Below are 19320 nucleotides of genomic sequence, written 5' to 3' on the forward strand. Positions count from 1 at the left end.
ATCCCACTAGGGAAGTTCAGACAAATTCCTATGTTTTAAAGTTGCATGAAATACTTTCTTATTAAACACACATTTATCCTACCAACTGGAATCATATTTAGTTCATTCATTCTTTTTAAAAAATATTTAGGGTTAACATTTTATAAATTTAACTTTTTATTATTATGTAAAGTGTTCTCATTGCTTCAAAATCTAATCTACAAAGCAAGGTATATTCAAGGAAGTCTAGGTTTCATTCCTCTTGCCTCTTTCATTCAACTTTTGTCCTTCTTCTTTCTCTTGTTATAGGTCATTTTAAAAAATTTGCAGTTCATTTTAACACATGTGAACAGATATATCAGTATCTTTCTGTCTCTAAGTTACTATTAAAATACTATTCACATGGTTTCTCACCTTTTGTATTGATACTTTCCTTTAAAATAGTTTTTGGAGATCTCTACCTAACAAAGACTACAGATATTTCTTGTTTCCTTCCTGTAATAAGACTGGTTTGTTCAATTAGTGCCATTTTGATAGACAAAGATGGAAACTTGTTTCCAGGCTTTTGTTCTCACAGATAGTTCTGTAATAAAGACAAGCTACATAGTTCAGCAATGCTAAGGTCCATTAGGATAAGTCCTTGAAATATTGAACCGCTAATTATTGATACTGACTAATGATATGTCATGCTTGTGTTCTGTCATTTATTCTAACACAGATTTGGGGGACAATCCAGTATTAATAATTGCATCTGAATTTTCCATGTTATAGGATTCTCATGGCAAAAATAATAAGGGAAGTGAAATAAAGGATGGACTAGAGAACAAAAAGTTATTGTGAATTTTAATACTCAACAAGGAATAATGAAGAATTATCCAGCATTTAGAAACAAAAGCTAAAAATCACAGATAAATAACCTATGAATTAAGGGTCATATAACAAAAATTAATACAATAAGATATAATTTTTATAAAATAAACTAAATTTAAAAAGTAACAATAATCGTTGGGTCCAGTGTTATAAGTGGAGCAGAAAACAAGTGTTCTATTCATGGCAATTTGAAATAAAATTTCGTACAATATTCCTAGAAGGCAGACTAACAATATTTCTTAAGATTCTTAGAAATATTAATTTAATGTGACTCAAAATTAATGCATTTAAAATTGAATCTGAGTCTTCTGTTTCTGATTCTAACAGAAAATCTTTTGCCAGATCAATCCATTTGCTAAGAAAAAATATAAAAATAGAACAAAAAATAACTGCTCAATATCATCAGGGTGAAAAGAAAGCAACCATTGGACCAATAATGTAGAGAGAAGGTAAATATTGCATGAGCTAGACTTTCTCTGTCACTTCTTTGGTTACTCACTGATTTTCAATGTGAAGCACCAAAGACAAGGAGAAAAGCATGGAATAGATCTTTCTGCAATCTGATCGGGTGGGAGAAACAGAAGTGGAGCTCAGGTTTATCAAAGCAGCTGGAACTTGAGGGGGCCAAGATCCAAAAGACAGGCCATCTCAAACTGCACAGTGGCAAGAGACCCAGAAACCAAGCAAAAAGCAGAAGTCAAGAAACCAAAAACTAGTCTCAATTTTCAACAGTCTCATAGATCTGGGTGGGAAAACATTGGATTTCTGAGCCCCAGAGGCAGAGTAGTGAATATTTACTGATCAATAATACAAAGGATCACACTAAATGTGATCTAAATTTTAATGCCAATAAAATAAAATAAAACCACATGGCTTGATATAAGTAATTAAACTTCTCCGATATTCACTTTAAAAAATCCATAAAACAAGGTTAAACACACATACTATTTGTAGAGACTATGAATGTTAAGTTAATACGTCTACATTTTAGGTAAATATTTATTAAATATTAAATATTTAATCAACTGTAGTTACCATTTTTGTCATGACTGCCCCTGTTATTCTGGAAACACTAAGTGACACTCTGTCACCAAGACTGAGACCGTATTTCTAATATCCATCTTTTTTTAAAAAAATTTTTTTCTGGATAGGAGTATCATTTGCTTTCAAACAATGTTGAATAAAAGCAAAATTCTAGTTTCTAGCCTCTCTTGGCTGAACATGAGGCAGGAGAATTAGAAAATGACAGATGAAGCCAGTTCTTTTCAGGGGTCTGGCTATACATAGATGGCCTGGCATCATGCAATATTCCTATTTTTCCACCTGGCATAAAGCATGTAATAGATGTTCAAAAATGGGAAAAGGAAGCCAGAAGACAATATTTTGCTCTCCTTCCCCAACTTCAAACAAACTTCAGTGCTTTCGAGATCATTGCAGAAATGTTCACCTTCACGGGGTCTCACCAGTGTGGTGATGTCCATCCTCAGATGGTATTTTCTCATTTGTTTTCTGAAATCTGATGTTCCTCCCCTAAAGACATTCACTATTTTCCTTGGTGGGAGGTGAAGCTCAATGTGGGAATCCTGAGGAGTGAAAACCAGGGGTTGACATTGATATTAAATTATGCCTAAACTGAATTATTTAGTATTATGACTCATACTAATGTGAGTGCCCCCTGCTGGGAATTATTGTTAGCCCTGGAATAATATGAAGGCATTGGATAATTCCGTAGATGGGTGGGGGCAGTGAGGCAGGGTTGAAGTAAAGAAGGTGGACCTGAGACCATCTGGAGCTGGTGGTGGTGATGAAGAAAAAGAAGTAGGAGGAGAAGGGGGAGAAAGAGAAGAAAAGGAGGAGGAAAAGGAGGAGGAGGAGACAGAAGAGGAAGAAGAGGTAAAAAAGAAAGGAAGAGATGGGGAAAACAAGAGGAAGAATGGGAGAATGTGGAGAAAGTTGTCAAGGAAGGATCACTTCTAACTGATTCTTCCATACTCTGGCCCCTACCACCACCCTCCTAGCTGCAACTGCAATCAGCACCACCTCCTGTGATTATCATCACCTAAGGGAAAATAATTGCTAATTCCCTAAACAGAACCCAGGACATTCACTGAACCCAGATATCTGTTTTTGACCTCAAAATGGAATCTCTGTTTGACCTTGGGGAGTCACACACACTCTCTTGTTCTCTGATATCCCATCTTGATTTTCATCTTTAGCTCCAGCTGTGGCTAAAAGGGGCCAAGGTTTAGCTTGGGCTATGGCTTCAAAGTGTTCAAGCTCCAAGCCTTGGCATCTTCCACATGGTGTTGAGCCTGTGGGTGCAGAGAAGACAAGAGTTAAGATTTGGGAATCTCTGACTAGATTTCTGAGGATGTATGGAAATGCTTGGATGTCCAGGCAGAAGTCTGCCACTGGGTTGGAGCCCTCATGGAGAACCTCTACTAGAGCAGTGCAAAGGGAAAATGTGGGGTTGGAGTGCTCACAGAGTACTCATTGGGGAACTGCCTAGTGTAGTTGTGAGAAGATGGCTGCTGTCCTCCAGACTGTAGAATGGTAAAATATATCCACTAACAGCTTGCACTGTGCTCCTAGAAAAGCTGCAGACACTTAACGCCAGCCTGTGAAAGCAATCAAAGGGGCTGTACCCTGCAGAGCCACAGAGATAGAGCTGGCCAAGGCCTTGGGAACCCACATCTTGTATCAGCATGCCCTGGATGTGAGACATGGAGTCAAAGGAGATTATTTTGGAGCTTTAAGATTTAATGACTGCCCTGCTGGGTTTCAGACTTACATGGGGCCTGTAGCCCCTTTGTTTTGGCCTATTTCGTCCTTTCGGAAGGGCAGAATTTACCCAATGCATGTACTCCCACTGTATCTAGAAACTAACTAACTTGCTTTTTATTTTACAGGTTCATAGGCATAAAGGACGTGCATTGTCTCAGATGAGACTTTGAACTTGGACTTTTGAGTTAATGCTGAAATGAGTTAAGACTTTGGGGGACTGTTGGGAAGACAGGATTGTGTTTTGAAATGTGAGATGAACATGAGATTTGGGAGGGGACAGGGACAAAATGATATGATTTGAATTTGTGTCTCTGCCCAAATATCCTGTCTAATTAGAGAATGGACCTGGTGGGAGGTGATTGAATCATGAGGACAGATTTCTCTCTTGCTGTTATCATGATAGTGAGTGAGTTCTCATAAGATATGATGGTTTAAAAGTGTGTGGCACTTTCCCCCCTCTCTCCTGCCACCATGTGAAGAAGGTGCCCGCTTCCTCTTTACTTCCTGCCATGATTATGTTTTCTGAGGCCTCCTAGTCATGCTTCCTGCTAAGCCTGCAGAACTGTGAGTTAGTTAACATCTTTTCTTCATAAATTACCCAGTCTCAGGTAGTTCTCTATAGCAGTGTGAGAGCAGACTAATACAATAATAGTGACCAATTATTTCCATTTTTTCTGACACTGAGAAAGTTCCCATGATGAAGAGTTTTTAGTTTGAAAATTGGGAATGCCCCTGGAAAAGAAGAAAGAGATGATCACTTTACTTCTAGACATGGTTGTGGACTTGGCAATTCTTCCTGGTCTGACTGGGTCTCTTCCATCAGAATATCAGCATGCCTGTCCTCACCACCTGAGAATTGACTGGTGAAAGCTTGGGGTAGAGTGAAGTAGGGATGCTTTCAGAGCATATTAGAATTATGAAGATGCAGAAATGACCTTAGAGGATTAACATCAAGATGTCCCAACAGGGGCTGTGTCAGCAAATTCATTCCTTTCCTTCACTCAAGTTTCCATTTTCCTGAAATACACATAGAATTAAGTATCCAGGCCTGTAGAAATTGAAACATTATCACATTACCAGGACAAAAGTTTATCTGGCCTGATTCCTTGTGTCTGATCAATAAAGGATTTTATATTTGTTTCACCAATGAATCTATTCAGAAGAGAGAGATGTAGAATTCTCTGTAGCCACGCTGGGAATTAGCAATAAGACCACAATTAGATTGCAGGGCCCTGACTCCAAAGCTCATTACTCCACATTCAAACTTAATCCTCCCAGTGGCTTCTGTGCTGCTGGTGCAGATTTGGGTGATAATACATTGGGATGTCAGGAGGCTGAGAGTATATCTGCTTTCAGAACTGCCTACGATCCTTGAGTGAAGAACTTGCTGTCCAAACACCTTCAGTAAAGTGTCCTTCAGTAAAGGAAAATTAGTCTTTTTCCTCTACGTATTTATTAAGACATATAAATCCTCTCCTCTCATGCTTGGGGTTGGGTTATATGAGAACCATGGCCTCACTGAAGATGAATGTCATATTGTCCAGGAACTTGGGAACATTTTAACATAGTCTAAAATTATCTATATACTAGGTACAATGTGCGTAAGAATGGAATTACAAAGAGAGCTCTGGATCTCTTTGTTCAGTAACCTATGTTCTATTTCTGTCCTCCTTGCTAACTTACTGCTGACCCTCGGATTTAATTGCCATCCCTAGATCTAGAACTTCCATGGGCACAATATCGTGATAGTACCCACAGACCCGTGATGGCACTGCCATTGCTTTGATATTTTACAACTCCATGATTCTGCTGGTTAGCAGCCTGTGGCAAGCATTTTTCCCCTGGCTTGCTGATGCCTGAGATACCACTGTCAGAACTTCATCTGCTTTTCCTAATTCTGGCCCCTGTGAGCATTTATATTGCCTTGGTGGCATTGAGAAGTGAAGGCCAAGATTAACTCTGTTTGGGCTCTGATGCTTCTTTGTGAATGAGTACCCCACTTCATTTTCTTGGCTCCTGGAAGCTCTGAAAGAATTCATGAATTCCCTGCCATTGAGAGGAAGAATGAGAATCAATTCTGTCCTCTTTGCTACAAGCAAAAGGTCCATGAATACAGGAGAAAAGAAAGTAGGAGCCCCCATGGCAGAGAAGGTGAAAAAAATATCCTGGGGATTTTTCTTTTCTTTCTTCCTTTCTTTTTTTTTCTTTTTTTTTTTTGAGACAAGTTCTCAGATTTTTACCCAGGCCGGTGTGCAGTGGCACAATCAAGGCTCACTGTACCCTCGACCTCCCAGGCTTAAGAAATCCTCCCACCTCAGCCTCCTGAGTAGCTGGAACTACATGTGTGCATCACCATATCCGGATATTTTTTTGTAGAGATGGGATTTCACCTTGTTACCCAGGTTGATCTTGAACTCCTGGGCTCAAGCGATCCACCCACAGTGGCCTCCCAAAGTGCTGGAATTACAGTTGTGAGCCACTGTGCACGGCTTATCCTGGGGATTCTATAAAGCTGTCTTGGGACCATGAAGAAAGTATCCGGGACCTGAGAGACTTAACTCGCAGAGAAAAATAGCTTCAGGTGTCCAAGGCAGAGGAGGAGCAAAACTTCACTCAAAGCCCATCTGCATGCTCCTTATGCTGTCTGAGCAAGAGGTCTCACTATCTTAAGCTTCCTTTGCTTCAGATGTAGGTCAGACACAATTGACCTTAGTCTGTCTCCAAAGATGCTGCAGGAATATAAGCTGACTTGAGAGACATACCATGTGGCAGAATCTAGTTAAGGGACCTGATTGTCACTATGAACCAAGTAGGATTAGGGTGGGGGGTAAGAGAGAAGGACCACAATAATTGCCTTCTTCTGGGAAAATCTCTGAATCTCACCTCTCAGTGTGTCTTAAGAACTCTCTAGGGCAAGATGGGGTCTTTATTAGGTGCAATTTCAGTAGTAACAGATCACTTGACCATCAATGATTTCCACAAATAATACCCCTCACCATCCATATAATAAGAACCTCAGAGGTAAAGAATATGGGTCTTATGGTGATTTAAATGCCACCCCTCCAAAATTTATGTTGAAACCCAGTTTCCATTGTGGTGTTATTAAAGCCGTCACTCTGTATAGACTGTGCTCTAATTCATTCTCAACACTCTGTGAAGCAAAGACTACACTTATCATTTCATAGATGAGAGAAATGAAGCACAGCAGAGAGATTAGGTGACTAGTTGAAGATTACACAGCTGATTCTTGGTGGGGCTGGGAATTAAATCCAGAAAAACTGGCTCCTCCATTGTCTGTACTGTTAATCCCTCTATTCTACTACTTCAAAATAAAACCAAAGACAGCTATACATAATACAAACAGAAAATATTCTGGGGCATGAGAATGTCAAACCTTTTTTGTGCGTGTGCTCTGGGAAGGGTACTGAGTCTTTGAGGGTGACCCAGCTGACCTGGACAGTCATTGGAGTAGAACTGAGGATGAAGAATGACCTGCATGAACATAGTGACCAATTAATGAACAGAAGTGTAGACCTCTCTGTTACGAATGCAGTGATAGATGAAGAATGATTGTTCATCTTGGAAAATGCCACCATAGACGTGTGCTAATGGTGAAGGACCAGTTAACTTCCCCTCAATGCTTGGATAATATGCAAGCCTCTTATTCAAACCTAAACAAATTAATAAAAGGAAATTCCTAGGAATTAGATCACCATAAAGCACACCCTCAGGAAAAGAGAAAAGGAGGGGGAAAATAGAGTGTTTCCTCCAGAGACTGAATATTAAGCCAGAAGCGATTGAATGATTCTTGAATTGGTAAAATTAAATTACCTGCTACCAAAGAGAGATGGTCATTTCAGAGATAAGTTATAGTTATTTGCAAAGACACAAAGCAAGTAATATTTTTATTAGTCTACAGATATTGACTGTCAGATTTGTACCTACTGCATTTGTACCTACTTAAATATTCCTTCATCTGTTTGCCTTCTGCATAGGCAGTCAGTGACTTCTCTCTGAGCTTTCTTAAGGCTTCACTCATGTCTCTGTAATTCACCTTATCATATGTAATTACCATTTAGATTGTCTGCAGTTACACAACTATATCATCTTTCAGAACAGAGACACATTTCCTTCCCTTCTCTTCCCTTGCATTCCCTTTCCTTCTTTTCTTTCATTTTATCCTCCTTTCTTTTTCTTTCTTTCTGAATATTTTCTCCTATCTAGTAGCATCTGGAACATTAAGTAGGTGCTCCAGAGATATTTTATTCACCTAGATGAGAGTGTAACAGCTGATTGAGATTTTCCTTAACCTTACCTCTCTGCTCCCTGATCTCCAAGAATGTTACAAGCTACTTGATTTGCAGGAAAATAAATGTGCTGAAATTAGACAGCTCCTGCCACTATGAGGATTGCACCAGTCTTGGCTGTTGGAGGGAAGTGGGTGTGGCTGTCAGAGTGAAGTGAGGGTGAAACTGTTCTGAAGGCTTTGGGGCTATTAATTTTTGCCTGCACTAATTTACAGTCTTGCTGAAAAAAATAACCTCCAATAAATGATGAAGGTTAAATATTAACATTATTAAAACTTTAACCAATAAGATAAGATATTATTAATTGCTACAGGACTCTTCAGCTAATAGTATCTGTGTGTTTTACTTGTGTACATCTTTGGAAAGTAGAAATCTAAATTTAAGTTACATCATATCCTTATGATACAGTAATAAAAGCAATTGCACGGGACTTTTTCTCACTACGATGGAACTAGTTGTAGTCTAGCCTTCCCAATGTAAACAACCACAGAATTAGGCAAAATTGACAAGGTAACACTTTCAGTATTGACCACCAGGTAGTGCAAGACTCTAACCCATAAAAAAAGAGAAACTCAGGAGGTGAGTCCCACAATATTACAGTTCTCTGAACAATGAGAGATCAAAAGCAAAGCATGGAGGTCTCACTGAGTTGAGGAGGTAGAGATTTGAGTTTAGGACAATTACAATGGCTGTGATTCTGGGGCAGGGCACTGTAGAGGAGGGAGTTGTACAGGGTGGAGGGTGGGGCCAAAAGCCTGTGTGGAGGCTTCTCACAAATTCTTAGCTAAGGATTGAACTACACATACATGTGGGGAAATTTCATGACATTTTCCAGAGAGTGGCAGCTGCGGACTTGTAAGTGGAATAGACAGCCTAGCAATTTGTCAGAGATAGGGAACATTAAAGTTTTTGTCTACTAGAATGGACAGAAACTCTTAACACCTCAGGAACACCATAGATATTTAGCTGAGATACCACAAAGGTTTTACCTAAGGAGCAAGGATCAGATTCAAGAGAAAGGTATATTTTAGGCCCACCTTAAAACTGAAATTAAGGCCTGATAAGATTTACAGGAGAGGCAGAGTTTGAAGGTCAAGTCCCAGCAAGTTAGAGGGAATACCTTCCTTACCACCAGAAGATTCACTGTGCTTCCTGAAGTCCGGCTCTCCCTTTGTCCCAGCCCCCAAGGAACCACCACTCTGCTTTTTGATACTGTAGGTAGGTTGCTTTTTATATAAATGAAATTACTCTCTGTACAGGTAGGTATGGGTGCCTTTATATGCACATGGTTGTAATCATATGAATTTTTTCATGTATTTGATGTGTTAAATCTGTTACATCATTATTCATTTAGTGCTCAAATTAACCTATACTGGGGCAGTGAGAGCCTCTTGAAATCAGCTATCTGTTCTTTTGACACAGCTCCAGTTGTCTTTCGTAGCTTACTTGCTTTGTGGCATAATGAGTACTCTAAGCTCCTGTTATATATTTTCTTTCCCAGCATTGTTCTGTATTCTTTTGGTATAAAATGAATTTAAACACCAACACAATAAAAAATAGGCAAAAGATTTGAAAGGACACTTCACAAAAGAAGATACATGCATGGCTAAATGAGCATATGAAAAGATGGCTTATATCAGGAGTTGGCAAACTTTTTATGTAAAGGGCAAGGTGGTAAATCGTTTATATTTTGCAGGCAATACAGTTTCTGTTTCAACTACTAATCTATCATTGTCTAGCTGTTGGTAATAAATGAGTGAACATAGATGCATTTCACTAAAACTATTTAAGGATGCTGGAATTTGAATTTCTCCTAATTTTCAAGCATCACAAAATATGATTTTTTAATTTTTAAATTATTCAAAACTATAAAAATTATTTTTAGATCGCAGACCATACTGAAACAGGTGCTAGAATGGGCCTGGCTTATAACAGGGCCAGGTTTAAGGAAATGAGACCTGTGCAATCTCATAGAGCCCTGCACTATGAAGGGCATCTTGTTTTGTGAATGTGTGGCTATTGTCATCTTAAAATCTTTAATAACTTTTGAACAAGGGGTCCTGCATTTTTATTTTATTCTAAGGCCCACAAATTATGTTAGTTGGTCCAACCTATGGATAGAGTTGCAAATTCTTGCTGTATATCATTGATCATTCATTCATCATGAAGCAAATGTAAATTAAAACCAAAATGGCAATTTCACAATACATACCAGAATAACTAAAATTAAAAAAAATCAACAATACTAAGTGTGGGCAAAGATGTGAGTATATTAGAACCTTCACATATTGCTGTTGGAAATGTAAAATGGTACAATCATTTTGGAAAGTGATAGTTTCTTAAATTGTTAGTTAAATATACACTAACCATGTAGCCCAATAGTCTCACTCCTAGATATTTACCGAGATAAATGAAAATAGATTTTCACTAAATGACCTGTATAGAAATGGTGGTCAATAGGTAAATGACCACAGTTTGTGGCATATTCATACAGTGGAACACTGTTTAGCAATAAAAAGAATGACTATGTGATATCTGTAACAACATAAATGAGTCTCAAAATTGTGATGTTGCATGAAAGAAGTCAGAAACAAAGGAGTACATACCATCTGATCCCATTGACTTGAAACTCTGGAACCAGTAAAAATAATCTCTAGAGCTGGAAATCGGGCCAGGGTTGTCTAGGGCAGTGAATAGACGTGATTGATGCCAGATGAGAAAAACATGGGGCTAATGAAAATATACTATATCTTCAATGGTAGTGGTTGCATCATTTATGCATTTGTCACAAAGCACCAAAATGAATATTTATAGTATGTTCATTTGTTTACATATAAATAATGCCTTGACAATGTTGATGAAAAGGGTTGCATAAGGTTTAATAGAATTTGATTTCCTGATGGTTTCTGTAAAATAAATTGTTCTAAGGGAAAGATTTGTTGAAAAGGTGAATTGTGGAAATTATTACATTTATAGACACTTAAGTGAAGCACCAAATTAAGTGAATTTAAATCCATATCATTACAGGCTAATTATTTTGAAGGATACCTGTAAACTGTAAAGCTCAGTTTAACTCCTCTTATTTCACCGGAAAATGTGTGGCTGTGTTCCTGGGACAGTAGTGGGCCCCCTGTGGAGATAGAGCTATCCTCAAATGCAATAACTTTATTCCATTTGATTTTGTGTGAAATTTAATGATAGAGGAAAAACAATCTACCCCGCTGCAAGGTAAGTGCTTCTCATATACATCTACACATCCCCTCCCCACATTTGGCCACCACCTCCAGCAGGACCTGGCGGCTGGGTGACTACCAGGCATGGAACCTTCTTAGGCCCCTGGAAGCTCCTGCCAAGTCTCCCCAAACTGCCTATGTTCTCTCCTCTTTCAATGTACCCTGTTGGGAATGAGAACTTATAACAGATTAGTACCTTGTTTCTTTCTCCTTGAAACACTCAGGGCAGTGTTTGGCTCTAGCCAGAATTCCCTGTAAATTTCGACTGATGAAATGTACTATCTGGAAGACAACTGGATTATTATAGTTGGTATCTAGGCACTGATTATCAGGATGTATTTTATTTACCTGAATTGTTTGTTGTAAATTAATCTTAAATTTATGGATTTATCAATTATAACCATTTTCGGGAATTTTTGTGAGTTATAAAGTCTTTTAGTTGCAAGACAAATGAGATCTAAAAGATAAGCGATCCCCAAACTAAGTGACTGCCCTGTGCCAATGAATCCCAACACTACCTGATGGTACTGATTACTCTAATCCCCAAACACATCCCCATGCAGGATGAGAAGCCAGTGAACTATATCTGACAGGTTTGGGTCTTTCTTGACGTTGAGTTCTTTGCTGGGGTTCCAGTATTATAATATTTGTTAATCATTAGTGATGCCTCCCAGAACTCTGATTACAACTCCATGCTTTATATAAGTGTATCTGCCTTTCCTATTCTACTTGGGTCTTTCCTGCCAAAGTCTGAGGACAAGGGGAACATATCCTCCCAGATTGCCTTCTCTTGTTGCCTCTGAGACCAAGCTATAGGTCCTTTATATTTTAAGAGTCTTAGTTCTTGAAATCCTTTTAATAGGTTATCAGGGTTTGCATTTGGTGAACCTCCTGTATCATACCTATTTTTTCTCTTTTACCTTAAACCCTCACCCCCTCTACTTGTTCCTTCCTGTTAGAGTTTAAAAACAACCATTAGACTTCCATTTGTGGTTTTGATGGTGTAACTTTGAGAAGACCACCACTCCTAAGAACAACTATAAAGGCCAGATAAAATATTTCTTTAAAGCAACTAATAAACATGGACCAACCACAATATCAACAAAAACAAAACATTTCTGAAGCCACTGGATACTAGCCACACAGCCAGAATGTGGGGGACAGATACCAGAGAAAAGAGACGTGGATTACTCTGCAGCCACCTTTCCATATATTATTTCCCCCTGATGGCATTTGCTGATTTTTGGCCTGGGAAAGAGTTTGAGGAGCCAGGGAAAGGGCAGTAACTAAGTGCAGGAAAACCAGAAGAGCTTTGGGCAATGCAGTGGAGCTGGGGAGACATAATGAGAGCAGCCAGGACTCAGGGGCCAAAATAATAGAATGAAGGGAGGTTCAGATGAGTGAGGCTGACTCAGCACAGGTTTGTTCCCTGGAACAGTTGCCTGTTACCTCCTCAGGGAAAAAGGCTAAGAGGCCAAGCAGAAAGCCACTGAAAAGTAGAGAGGAGTTTTCTGTAGTCTCATTAAGGCAAGCACCTAAAACTTGTAGTTCAAGGCTTCCAAGGAGGACAGAGCCTCAAAAGCAGTCCAGTCTTTCCACTGGGACCTGTGGAGGGCTCTTTCCTTAGCATGAGGCTAATCCAGAAGTAGAGGGAGATGCACAGCACTGGGTGTCCCCAGGCCCTGGTGGAAGTGATGGGTCCCTCTGCTGCCTGCAGGATTTCTACAGCTTATAGTCTCCTGAGAAATACTCATTTGAATGTATCCTGAGGTTACTCTGCCTATCCCTTTGCCAGTTTTGTAATGGTAAATGGACACAATATCATGTTATATTAAAATTTAATTCTAACTCTTTAACACACCTAATCTCAGTCCCATCTCATAAACTCTGGTGAAGAAGAGAAAAACATTGTGGGAATCTGCACATAAAATGATGGAATTGGGTTGGATGCAGTGGCTCAAGCCTGTAATCCCAGCACTTTGAGAGGCTGAGACTAGTGGATGGTTTGAGTTCAAAACTTTGAGACCAGGCTGGGCAACAGGGTGAAACCCGGTTTCCACAAAAAACTAGCCAGGCATGGTGGTCCGTGCCTATAGTCCCAGCTACTTGGCAGGGCTGAAGTGGGAAGATCACTTGAACCTGGGAGGCTGAGGCTGCGGTGAGCCAAGATTACACCACTGCACTCCAGCCTGAGTGACAGATGGAGACCCTGTCTCAAAAAACTAAACAAAACCAACAAACAAAAAAACAAGATGAACACATCTACGGGTGATGAGAGCAAAACATTAGAATTCTTCTTTCTTTGAGTCTGTGCCTTTAACTTGCTGAGTGACCTCAGTCATGTCACTTAGCCTCCAATCATCAGAGACATTATTTACTTTCCATTTTTCTTTCACTGAGTTGGGGCTTAATCAGCTAAGGCCTGAAAAGGTATTTGAATAGTCTCCTCTTTGAGGCTTTCTAAAGTTCCCCCAGCAGTTTTGGAAGCATGAATCCTTCTACCCCCAGGTACTGCTGGTCAGAAGAATGGGACTGAGTTTGCCTGGAATGACATACCCAACTTTTAAGATGACTCTTAGATATGCTTGATTTATAGCAAAGCATATCTAGGATATTTCCAGGTTGATGCCTTTTAAAAGCAGCCCAAGCGTGGACTCTTGTAAGAGTGACAGTTTGCCATGGCCCAATGCAGTGTAGGCTTAAGAAGTACATGTAGCAAACTTTATGTAGAATTTAGAACGTGTATAGTTTCATTTCTGGACTATTCTTTGGTGTCATCTCTCTCCTTGGCTCTATGTGTGCAGACGCCCACTTCCACGTCTGGTCTCCACTAGAAATCCCTCTCCAACAACACCCTCTGGTCTAACACTTCATCTAATGTCCCTCTTATCCCTGGCTCATGCTTTCTTAGTCCTATTTCCCTGCAGAGAAGCTCAATTTAGGTTTAGATTCTCCTAAGACACCCTCTCTTTTGTGTTGATCAAAATCCAACTTCCTTCTCAGTTCTTAGCAGAGGCCTTATGCATTCACTGTGTGCTCATGTTTCTGTCTGGTCATTTTATTTTTGCAAGCTATTGTGGGTTCGTGTTCCTCTGTTCAGTATTCCCAAGCATTCTGTCCTGGCCCTCTTTTCTTGTCACTCCACTTCCACTCCATTGTTTCAATTCTTTCTGTACACTGGAGGTGCGATATCCATATCCCTAGCCCAGATTTTTCTTCTTTGCCTCAAGACCAAATATTTAATTGCCTGAATCCCCACTTGTAGGTTACACAGGCAATTCTAGCTCAACATACCCCAAACTAAGCTTCTTGTGTCTTCCCAAGTCTGTAACCTGTTTTACATAATTCTCACTCATGTACACTTCAGAAATCTACTCATTCCTTTGTCTTTACTCCAGTTCAGTTCTTTCTGTTGGCTTTCCAATGAAGTTCCCATACTGCGGGGAATTTGTCTTTCTAAATGAAAACCCAGTCATGTTATAAACATCACTTGTGTACACCACTTTTATGATGTGAAGCTCCAGGGTACATCTCCTGCATCTACACAACTTGATATCAATTTGATTTTCTCCTCTAAGGAAGACCCAGGAAAGTAAGACCTCGAGGAGAATAAGCACATCTTTTCCCTGCCTACCTATGCCTTGGTCTTCACCTTTATTTCTTTCTAGTCAAGGATCCATTATTTTCCTGGTGACTGACATAAAAAGTAGCCTTTTTTTTTTTTTCAAGTGAAACCTTAATTGCTTTGAGATACCTCCTCAGAAGAAACAGCACAAAACTACTCTGTCGTTTCATACAAGGGACACCAACATGTAGTAATGAAGAACCATATATTTAGGAAAATTATTCATCTGTGACATCCAAATAGGCTAGAGGCTTCTTTTGGGCATGTGCATATGGGCATGTGTGTGTGTGTGTGTGTGTGTATATTTATCACTTCATAGGAACACCTAATATTTTGCCTAGGAAGAAAATGATTTCCCTGTTTACTCATAAACTTAAAACCAATTCCAAGCACTGTTATTGGAAGAAAGGGATGAGATAAAAGGGATCTGTTTGGAAATACCCCCCACTACCTCTTTTACTTTGCTCAATAGACCTGTTTCTCTCTTTTTAAATGTAGTGAAGTCAATAGGGATCTGCAACTGTTACTCTCAACAATTTCACGCTCTTCTTGTCTTCCCTGATACTTCTATTGCCAACTGCCTACCAATCCTAGAGCCATAATTTTTCCGTCAATTCTTTGGCCCAACCAGTAATAAGCTCATCTGTTTCTTTCCTGCTGGTTACAAATAGGAGAAATAGCCTAATTACCTGTATCAAAATGATTACTGGGTTATGAGCTGTTATAGTTAATTTCTTATGTCAATTTGACTGACTAGGATAAATTTTGAATGACAGCCCATTTTGATACGAAGTATAACCTGGGTCTTGGAAAAGTCTGGATTCATCTATTTGGCAAGTTAGCATCTGCAAACATTAGATATTGTCCAAACATGGAGATAACATCCTTCTGAGTGTAATGAAAATAGTTTTGACATATATTTTAATTTGCCAGAGATCAGGTTAGTTTTCCTTACTTGACATTCTTTGGATAAGTCACATCCAAAAGTCAAATAACTATAACTTTCAAAGTTATAGTTTACACTTTGACGTCCAGAAAATACCAGATAGCTAGGATGTCAAAAAGACACACTTTTTATTCTGCCGGGTCTGAAGTTGAGGGTCATTGGCACGGGAAAGTGATGTTTACAGTTTGTGTGGTGATGTTCAATCCAATGTCAATGACTGGAGAGAGGAGAGGCTGTTTTCTTGGGAAAGAGCTGTTCTTGCTTTTAGGGTTTATAAGGAATAAACATTTTGTTAATGAGGTGGAAAACTGTGCATATGGCCCTTGCAGAAGCTGAGTCATTTTCTAACTTGGAAAAACTTTGTTGATGTAATCAAGTCCCTGGTAATAGTCAGTCTGCTTAGGGGAACTCCTGGGCTTTTGGAGGCCTTCCTGCCTCTAAGAAAATGTCCTTTTTTGTTGTTTGTATGTATTTATTTATATTTTACTTTAAGTTCTGGGATACACGTGCAGAACATGCAGGTTTGTTACATAGGTCTATGAGTGCCATGGTGGTTTGCTACACCTATTGACCCATCCTCTAAGTTCCCTCCCCTCACTCCCCACCCCCCAACAGGCCCTAGTGTGTTGTTCCCCTCCCCGGGTCCATGTGTTCTCATTGCTCAACTCCCTTTTATGAGTAAGAACATGTGGTGTTTGGTTTTCTGTTCATGTGTTAGTTTGCTGAGGATGATGGCTTCCAGCTTCATCCATGCCCCCGCAAAGACATAATCTCATTCCTTTTTATGTCTGAACACTTTCAAATTAGCTCTCATTTTCTGAGGGATATTATTGTCATTCAAACAATCTAAATTTCTGGGAAGGTGGCACTTAGACTCCTGCAAAGTCAGGGTCTTTATGTGAAAGAACAGATATTTACTGAGGTGAAAGGAAGGAGAGAAGAAAGGAAGGAGAGACTGAAGCATAAAAGAAAGAAGGAAAGGAGAAGGAATACAAAAATTTCTTATTGCCTAATATTTTAAGAATTTCATAGGCTCATTTGAGTATTTTAAACAGTAACTTAATCCTTTCAATAATCTTTTGAGAAAGTATTGCTACTTTCTTTTAAAACACAAAACTCGGCCGGGCGCGGTGGCTCAGGCCTGTAATCCCAGCAGTTTGGGAGGCCGAGGCAAGCAGATCTCAAGGTTAGGGGTTTGAGACCAGCCTGGTCAACATGGTGAAACCCTGTCTCTACTAAAAATACAAAAATTAGCTGGGCGTGGTGGCGGGTGCCTGTAATCCCAGCTACTCGGGAGGCCGAGGCAGGAGAATTACTTGAACCCGGGAGACGGAGGTTGCAGTGAGCCAAGATCATGCCACTGTATTCCAGCTTGGGTAACAGAGGGAGACCCATCTCAAAAACAAAAAGAAAGAAAAAGGAAAAAAAACCCACCCAAACTCACGCCACTCAGAAAAGTAAACTAACTTTCAAATGGTAAAGAACTGATACAAGGTGGGGTCCATTAAGAGCCCATGCTCTTGCCCTGCTCTTGGCTGTTTCATGAAGGAAAGCTCTCTACCCAATTTCTCACTACAACACTCCTGATCAACACATCAGACCTAGGAGACAGTGAGGTAACAGATGTTACAGCCTGAGCTGAGTATAAAACCTAATTACTTGAGGCAATATTTTTCTCCTGCTCATTTTGACTAGAACTCACCAGGAATGACATTTCCTATTTTCTTCCAGACTTTCATGAAGTATTTTTTGAAACGTGACCATAAAAAAAAATGGATGATGTGAGACTGTGAGAATGTGTTCAACCTTACAGTTTGTCTTTGTTGAAATAAGGCGTGCCACTGTCTGCCTCAGCTGTAGACTTCTAAGCCATCTCCTTTTTCTTCTCTAATAAACCTGGCAAAGTCTGGATCATGAGCTGACCACTGTTTCACCTCCATTATTAGAGGACATTTTGCTACTTCCTCAGTATTCTCAACACATGGCTTCTCTCTGAAAGTTCTGCATGCTCGCCAAGAAATATATAACATCAACTGGGCTCCGTGGCTCCTGCCTGTAATTCTAGCACTTCAGGATGCTGAGACTGGAGGATCACTTGAGCTCAGGAGTTTGAGACTAGCCTGGGCAACATGGCAAAGTCCCCTCTATTAAAAATACAAAAATTAGCCCAGTGTGGTGGTGCACATCTGTGGTCCCAGCTACTCTGGAGGATCACTGGAGCCTGGGAGGTTGAGTTTACAGTGAGCCTTGATTGAGTCACTGCACTTTAGCCTGGGTAACAGAGTGAGACCTTGTCTCAAAAATAAAAAGGAAAAGAAAAATTACAACATAAGTGAATTAAACATTTCCTGTTTTCTTTTTAATAAGGTCACTCCTTTAGTGAGCATACTCTGCCAAACCTCTGCTCAAGGAATTTCCCTTTAATTTTTACAAAAAATCAACATTATATAATGAAATTTTCCTAATGGCAAAGAACATATTCAATATATGCTGAATAATAGCATTGACAGTTCACTACAGTTAGTGTCTGCTCTCACCTTGCCACAGCTCTGCTCTCCTTCAGGTCACCATGATCTTTATGTTGCTAAATCCAATATACAGTTTTCAGTCCTCTTCTTGGTTAAGGGCTCTCATGGCAGAACTTCCTCCTAGGTTTTCATCTGTGTCCTCCAGTCTCCTTCAGTTCCCTCCCTACTGCTGCCCCCAGGATCTTATGAGTTGACGATCTTCAGAGTTTCCCTCTTGAGACCTTCCTAATTATATTTTTCATAAATATTCTCATCTAGACCCCAGGGTTTGCTTGTCAGATATGTGCTGATAACTTTCAAATTGACTTTTAGACACAGGGTAAATATCTACACTTAGCATGTCCACTTCAACTTGTCAAAAACCTTCAAAACCACTGCACCGTGTTTTCTCTATCTCAGGAAGTGCCACTACAACCCACACTGTTAGACCTGTTACCTAAGCTAGGAAACTAGGCATCCTGCTTGCCTCTTCGTTCTCTTTTATTCTCTTCGCCTAGAGGCTCTGTTGATTCTTTCTCCTAAATAGGTTTAAAGCCTAGCCTCCTTAAGCCTCAGTATTTACTGTGTCTGTTACTTAAACGCCATTTGTTATGAGTCTCTCTCCATCTATCAATATGTTCTTCATTTGACCATCCTGGGGGATTACTTTACATGCAAAGAAGCGCTGTAACTCTCCTGTAAAACAATGTATCTGTCTTCATCACCAGTAGAATAAAGTCTAACAGCATAGTACAGTAGAATGAAGAGTAAAGTAGAATAAAGTGAAATAAAGTCTACACGTGACAGAATCCTTTATTACCTCCTACTCTACCTTCCCAGTCCCCTGCTCATCCACCCTCTGCTTTTCACTTTATGCTCCCCAAACTCACTCCTTATTATACACACTCTGTAGACCAAGGTCGTTTCTTGCTCTCTCCTCCTTTTTCTTGTATTATTCCATCTCAGCACCTCCTTTGTCTTTCTACCTAAAAAGAAACAAATAAAAGAAACAAACCCAGCATTTTTTCTTGCCAACTCCTTCTTATTTTTCAAAATTCAGTTCAGGGGA

At 39.7% G+C, this 19320-nt stretch overlaps 1 long non-coding RNA gene across 1 annotated transcript; it reads right to left on the reverse strand.

Annotated features, from left to right (window-relative positions):
* Positions 1–1830: 1830 nt before the first annotated feature.
* On the reverse strand, positions 1831–3824 carry LOC116270246. The gene is made up of 2 exons (XR_004178185.1): positions 3006–3824; positions 1831–2432 (listed from the first exon to the last, which is right to left on the reverse strand). It is a non-coding gene; the product is annotated as an uncharacterized LOC116270246 (long non-coding RNA).
* Between the last annotated feature and the right edge of the window lie 15496 nt (positions 3825–19320).

This window comes from Papio anubis, chromosome 14 (genome assembly GCF_008728515.1).
Source record: "Papio anubis isolate 15944 chromosome 14, Panubis1.0, whole genome shotgun sequence".
NCBI lineage: Eukaryota > Metazoa > Chordata > Mammalia > Primates > Cercopithecidae > Papio > Papio anubis.